Source organism: Elephantulus edwardii, unplaced genomic scaffold (genome assembly GCF_000299155.1).
Source record: "Elephantulus edwardii isolate Elephantulus edwardi_28Jun2011 unplaced genomic scaffold, EleEdw1.0 scaffold00011, whole genome shotgun sequence".
NCBI classification, from domain to species: Eukaryota; Metazoa; Chordata; class Mammalia; order Macroscelidea; family Macroscelididae; genus Elephantulus; species Elephantulus edwardii.
The window spans coordinates 18,226,574-18,233,373 of record NW_006399761.1 but is presented as its reverse complement, the minus strand read 5'-3'; the positions used below and the strand labels follow the sequence as shown (position 1 = coordinate 18,233,373).

At 41.2% G+C, this 6,800-nt stretch overlaps 1 pseudogene; it reads left to right on the top strand.

The window, feature by feature from the left end:
* Nucleotides 1–4,966: 4,966 nt before the first annotated feature.
* LOC102843586 lies at nucleotides 4,967–5,500 on the top strand (annotated as a pseudogene).
* Nucleotides 5,501–6,800: the final 1,300 nt, after the last annotated feature.

Here is a 6,800-nt window from a genome sequence, read left to right as displayed (position 1 = left end):
ACCAGTGTCCGTAATTAGATGTTTGAGGTAATGCACTAGACTTAAGACTATTTGAATCTACTATTAGGTGTCTTTGTGGTACAGTCTGTAAACACTTGGCTATTAACTAAAAAGTTGATAGTTCAAACCCACCTTCTTAGAGAAAGATGTGGAAATCTGTTCTCGTAATGAGTTTCAAAGGAGGACCTTCCCATGGGGCAATTCTGCTTTGTCCTCTGGGCTACACCAGAGTGGATTTGAGGGCACACAGCCACAATAAACTACTATTAGATTTTGTTTTATTGTTTGTCTATTTACTTGCAGCTAGATATGTTGCTAACTGGTTCACAGATTAAACTCTTGCCTGTGGCCGTGAAACAAAGCAAATGTGGTATCCATCAAATGGAACTCATCGTGTAGCATTTACTTGTACTTAATAAATAGCTTCCAGTCTTTTCTTCCATGTTCCAGAGTTCTTCTGTTAACAGAAATAGCTGCAAAGCCACGACGAAGACTTAAACCACCAGCAAAATGTGTGTCCATGAATTCTCAAGTATAAACAAGACAAAACTGAACTGCGCTAGGAACTCTTAGCGTGAAAGGAAATGTTCAATTCGATATCTTTAACATGGAGAAATAGAAGCAATTACGAGCATTACTTTTACTTGAGGACTTGTCTCGGATGCAGTGCCTAGCATTTAACATTGTCGCGGAGGGCATAATACGTAGCACTGCTAAGCAAAATGTTGGCAGTTCAAAACCCTGAAACCTCTAGGTGCTCCATTGGAAAAAGATGACCAGTCTCGTCTCACTAATACTTACAGTCTTGAAAAATCTAACGTTAGGTCTCTACCAGTTGGCACTAATTCAATGACTCATGGTTCTTTTAGTTTGGAAATTTGAACTTTTAAAAAAATGTTATTTTTGTTTTATTCTTTTGTGTGTGTGTACCATCAAATCAGATCTGACTGCTACAGGAGGAGATTGTCCCTCCTTCTCCAGCAGAGCCTCTGGTGGATTTGAACAATGCACCTCTGGGATTGCAGTGCAGCTTCTTGACACTGGGCCACCAGATCTCACCTGAATTTATACTTTGGTTTTTTTTATACCAGATCTTTCCCATTTCCTTAACCCACCTCTCCCTCCACCTATCAAATGGGGCAACCCTATTATGATATCCCCCATCCATCCTCCCCCCTAGAGTTCCCTCCCTGCTTGTATTCTCATACTATTATTGTAGAAATAGATAAGCAGTGAGCATTCTTTTAAGTCATTGTCATATCCATTCTTGTTTCACTGCTGAAGAAATAAAGGTGATATGACCGAGACAGTTAACAAGTGGTACACTCGGATTTAAATGCAGGTCTTTCTTATTATAGAAATATTTTTGTTGAGTCCATTTTGACTCATAGTGACTCTATAAGACAAAGTCAAACTGCTCCCAGAGTTGCCAAGCCTATAATCCTTGTGTAAATTGATCATTAGATCTTCTCTCTTAGGTAACTTCCCAGGTGGCAAGTTCAAAACATTAGCAGCTGCACAACCATATTTATTGCGGCTTTGTTCACAATATCAAAGAGCTGGAAACAACCCAAGCTCTCATCAACAAACGAATGGATAGAAAAGTTCTAGTATATCCACACAATGGAATACTACGTAGCATTGAAAAACAAGGAACTCATGAAATATTATGCAAAATGGGTGACCCTGGAGGACATTATGCTGAGTGAAATATCTCAGTCACAAAAGAACAAATATTGCATAGGACCACTGTTGTAAAACGGGGCTGACAATGGGGTTGAGGGAAGACAGAAAAGAAGGGGAAGAATGATGTACACTACATTCCAACAGATGATGGAGAGAACTGTTTAAAAGGGATAAATGATTGGGTATTATTGTCACGACAGGAGTCCGGAATGAAGGCTGCACAGTGCAGTGAACTTGGGGGGAGGGATTGCATAACAATTAAAGAGTTTTTCTTTTACTTTTCAAGGAGAAGAGTGAATTGGGGGAAGGGGGTGGGCAGGGAGAAAAGTGCAGCAATGAATGACTGGAAACCATAAGTCTCTGCAAACTTTCATTACAATTAATCAAAAAAATAAAGATTAGTGGGGTGGGGGGAAACCACAAAGCATTAGCAGCCCAAAGCTTAGCCATTCATTGCACCAAAAGGAGTCCTTTCCAGGTCTCTACAAATAATCAATTGACTGAGACAACTGTCAAATCAGTGCTTAGATATTTGATTTCTTTTTTCCTTATTGGAATAAACTCAAAAAGTCTTTGAAAACCAGATCTCGCAGGGTCACCTAATTGTTCGACTGAGGTTTTACCTGTAGTCTGTGTGGATTGCAGAACAAGAATGCTATGGATCAAGTCATAATTCCATATGTCCTTCTCTTTCTCCAGGTCTCGTGTAATTCCCATCACATCCAAGAGCCATTTGCCATCTCCTAGCAGCCCCTGGGGATGTGCCACTGACCAAGATACTTTCTCCATCTTCAAATGTAGCCTTGAAAATGCACACACGCACGCGCGCGCGCGCGCGCACACACACACACACACACACACACACACACACATGTTGGAGGGGGGCAATAAACAGTGTACGAGCCAAAAGGTCAAAATCACTGCAGAGAATGAATAAATGGATAAAGCTGTTGACTGACTAGATTTTCTCAATTATCAGCAGTTGATTTTCACTTTCTTGTCACTCTGGAGACTTGGTAAGTGGCTCACTGGTAAAGCAGTCCCCTTTTCTCCCAGATTTGACTCTGCTAACTGGGAATAATAAAAAGAAATACATATCAGCTCACTGAAAGAAAACACTTTACTGTTGAAGAGTGCATAGCTTGGCTGTCTTGCTGACATTTCTGCCACACGAAGCTGAAATACATGATGGCAACAGAAGAATCTATGCAATGTGTTGTTACATGGTTCTCATTCTAAAAGCGTCATAGGGCTTGTTGACCCTTTGCTGTTAACGCTTTCAGGGGAAAAAAATACACAAAACACTTGAAAAACTTGTGGGATGATATAATTGTTAGGTAACAGAAAATATAAGTAAAGAGGGATACATATATAGTGTGTTTGATTTTAAACTCCTATTTGAAAATGCACAGGTGCAAAATACAAGCAGTGACTCTTTTGAAAATAAAGAACTAGTTTACCTTTGCTATGTACTACCTATATGTGCATTACTCATAAAACTTACTCCAGGGGAGATATTTGAGCTCTCTTTCTTCCTCTTTATTCCATCATTGTAGTTGTTATGTGCCATCAAGTCAGAACCAACTCCTAGCTCACCTACCAGTGGGTTTTCAGAGGTTGTGGACAGCACAGGAGATTTCTCCTCTTACTCCCACAGAGCTGTTGTTGGATTTGAACCATGTACCTTTGGGTTGGCACATGGTTATCCATTCTTACCTACTAGTCTCTTACCAGGTCTCTTTTTTTTTATTACATTAGAGTTTGATTATTTTTCCATCTGAATGAGGCTATGGAAGTTGGAAATACAAACGGGAGAGTGCTCATATGCATATTTACATACATATTAATTTCAGAAAAATGGTTTATTTTCACTGATTTGATTATACATATCATTATTACATATCCTCTATAGACAAGGTGATGAAATGATTACTGAAAAGTCCAGTCTTGCATTTCCTATTGTCTATTGAATGTATTTCAGACACTCCAATTTCAGCAGGTCCTCATCTCCACTGCATACAATTCTTCATTTCTATCTCAAAACAAGTTTCTCTAACCCTGCCCCATACTAAAAACAGAACAAAGCCAAATCCCCCAATTTTTTGCAGTCCCAGTGATACTGAACCCTCAAACAGGTTTCTGGGAGGAGACTACGCATCCTTGTCCCAGCAGCAACTAGTGGTTCTAAACTACAAACCTTTTGGTTATCAGTGCAACACAGAACACACGCTGCCACTAGACTTAGTGGCAATTCGAATCCATCAAGTGATCTGAGTGGAAAAAATGCATGGCCATAAAGATTGACAGACAGCCTGTGAAAGTGGGTAGAGAATTATTATGAGTTAGACTTGACTTGAAGGCAAACTCAGAAGACTCGTTGTTGTTTAGAATCAGTTCCTAGCTGAACCATTCAAAGAATTAACCAGAGGCTATCAGCTTGGAAGGAGGAGTGGCATCCACTTCCATAACAGCTTGCCTCCAGAAACCCTGTGAACCTGCAGAGAGGATGAAAGGCACCCAAGCATCAAGGAATCTCCTTCATAGAGTCGCTATGAGTCGCCTGCGACTCAACGACACTTAACAACAACAACAACAACATCAGTCACACAGGAGGAGATTGTCTACTTTTCCCTGGAGAGCTGCTGATGAATTCGAACTGTCAAAGAGACATCTCTATTGGGTCACCAGCCCTTCTTGGCTCAGTGGCAGTGAGTAGTATGATTGCAGTCTTCGTTAATCTAAGTATCATTTGAACTATCACTCGATTCTTTTTTAAGTTTTATTATTATTATTATTAATTTTAATGGAAATTTACAGAGATTTTGGATTTCCATTCATTCATTCATTGTTGCACTTTTCTCCCTGCCCACCCCTCCCCTCCAGTTCGTTCTTCTCTTTGAAAAATAAAAGAAAAAGTCTTTCACTGTTGCACAATCCCTCCCCCCAAGTCCACTCCACTACGCAGCCTTCGTTCTGGACCTCTGTCATGTAATTATCTTTTTTGTACTGTCTTCTAGGACAACATGCTTGTAAGGGTAGAGGCCTGTGCAGAAGAGGAAGACCCTGGATGAGCTGATTGACACAGTGACTGTGACAAGGGAATCAGGTGTGTCAGAGATGGTTAGGATCAGGATAGGACAAAGTTCAAAGCCATTGTTGTTTGTTCATTGTTACTATGGGTCATAGTCAACTGGATGGCACATAACAATAACGACATTCAACATTTCAAGTTCTCCTCCTTGCTTCACGTAGCGCTGCCCGGTCCAGGCGTCTGATTAATTAAACAGCAACCATGTCGAGCAAAAAGGCCAAGACCAAGAGCACCAAGAAGAGCCCTCAGCGCACAACATCCAATGTGTTTGCCATGTCTGACCAGTCCCAGATTCAGGAATTCCAAGAGGCCTTCAACATGATTGACCAGAACAGAGATGGCTTCATTGACAAGGAGGATTTGCATGATATGTTGGCCTCTCTAGGGAAGAACCTGACGCGATGCGTACCTGGAAGCCATAATGAACGAGGCTCCAGGGCCCATCAACTTCACCACCATATTTCGCGTGACGATTGGGGAGAAGCTCAATGGGACAGATCTGGAGGATGTCATTAGAAATTCTTTTGGCTGCATTGATGAAGAAGCAACAGGCACCATCCAGGAAGACTACCTGAGAGAGCGACTGACCACCATAGGGGACCGCTTCACAGACGAGAAAGTGGAGGAGCTCTACAGAGATGCTCCATCGACAAAGAGGGGAATTTTAATTACATCGAGTTCACATGCGTCCTGAAACGTGGAGCAAAAGACAAGGATAACTGAACAAACTTTAGCTGAAACCTTCTAGTTACCCGGGGTTTATTCCCAAGGCACTGCCCCCCTCTCCCTCTTAGACCCTGTGCACGCACGTGGCATCACAGCTTTGCCCCTTATCTTCTCCTCTGGATGTATTTATTCCAGGCCTTTCTGCCATCAGCATCTGTATAATCAGGATGGGAATGGGGATGAGGATGTAAATTGTATTGAAAAACAGATTATGGAGAAAAATCAACAAATGTGAAATCCAAGGGAAATATATCTGTATTTCTGTCTTTGCTGGATTTTTACATTTTTATATAATAAAAAATGCTATTTTGAAGTAAAAACAAACAAAAAACTAAAAAAACCTTTCCAAGTTCCTAAGCTTATTGACAGTATCTCATACATCTTTCAGAATTTTGCATTCCACACTTCTCTGACAGCATCGTGCCTTTAGCAGCAACATGACAATGTGAAGTTAAAACGCGGATTCAGTTTCTGTCTGCCCCCAACTTTTAGTAGCTGTTCAATTTTAAGAAAAGTCTTGAATTTATTTAGCTGTGTCTACATCTACATGTGGTCTGGTCACAGGTTTGCTACAGTTAAGACATCTCATCAGAGGATGAAAGTATCCAGAGAGAAGATCTACCTACCTCACTGTCTCTTGTTGTTATTATTGTTGTTATGTGCCGTCAAGTCTCTTTTGATTCATAGCGACCCTATGTACAACAGCCCTAAACCCGGCTCTATCTCTTGCTACCCTCATTGTCTCTGACATACCTATCCCCATTACCCCAGTCTCTGAATCAATCCATCTAATAAAGGGTCTTCCCCTCCTGCGCTGTCCCTCCAGCCTCCCAAGCATGATGTCCCTCTCCAAGAACTGGTCCTGCCTTGCAACATGTCCAAAGTATGTCAGATGAAGCTTCAGAATCCTTGCCTCTAAGGAGCAGCTTGGCTTCAGCCTCTTGAGGATGAACTTGTTTGTTCTCCTAGCAGTCCATAATATAATCAATATTCTTCTCCAGCACCACAGCTCAAAGGCATCAATTCTCCTTCTATCATCCCTAGTCATTGTCCACATCTCTGATGCATGGCAAGTAATGGCAAAGACCATGGCCTATATCAGGCACACCTTAGTCTCCCGACTGACATCATTGCTCCTCAGTACCTTGGAGAGGTCTCTGACAATAGAATTTCCCAGTCCAATTTGTCTTTTAATTTCCTGACTGCTGGTACTAAGAGTGTTGATTGTAGAGTGTCTCTTCTTAGATGAGATAAATATTTCTCAAAAGCTTCCAAGAAAACTCCTTTTACATGGTCT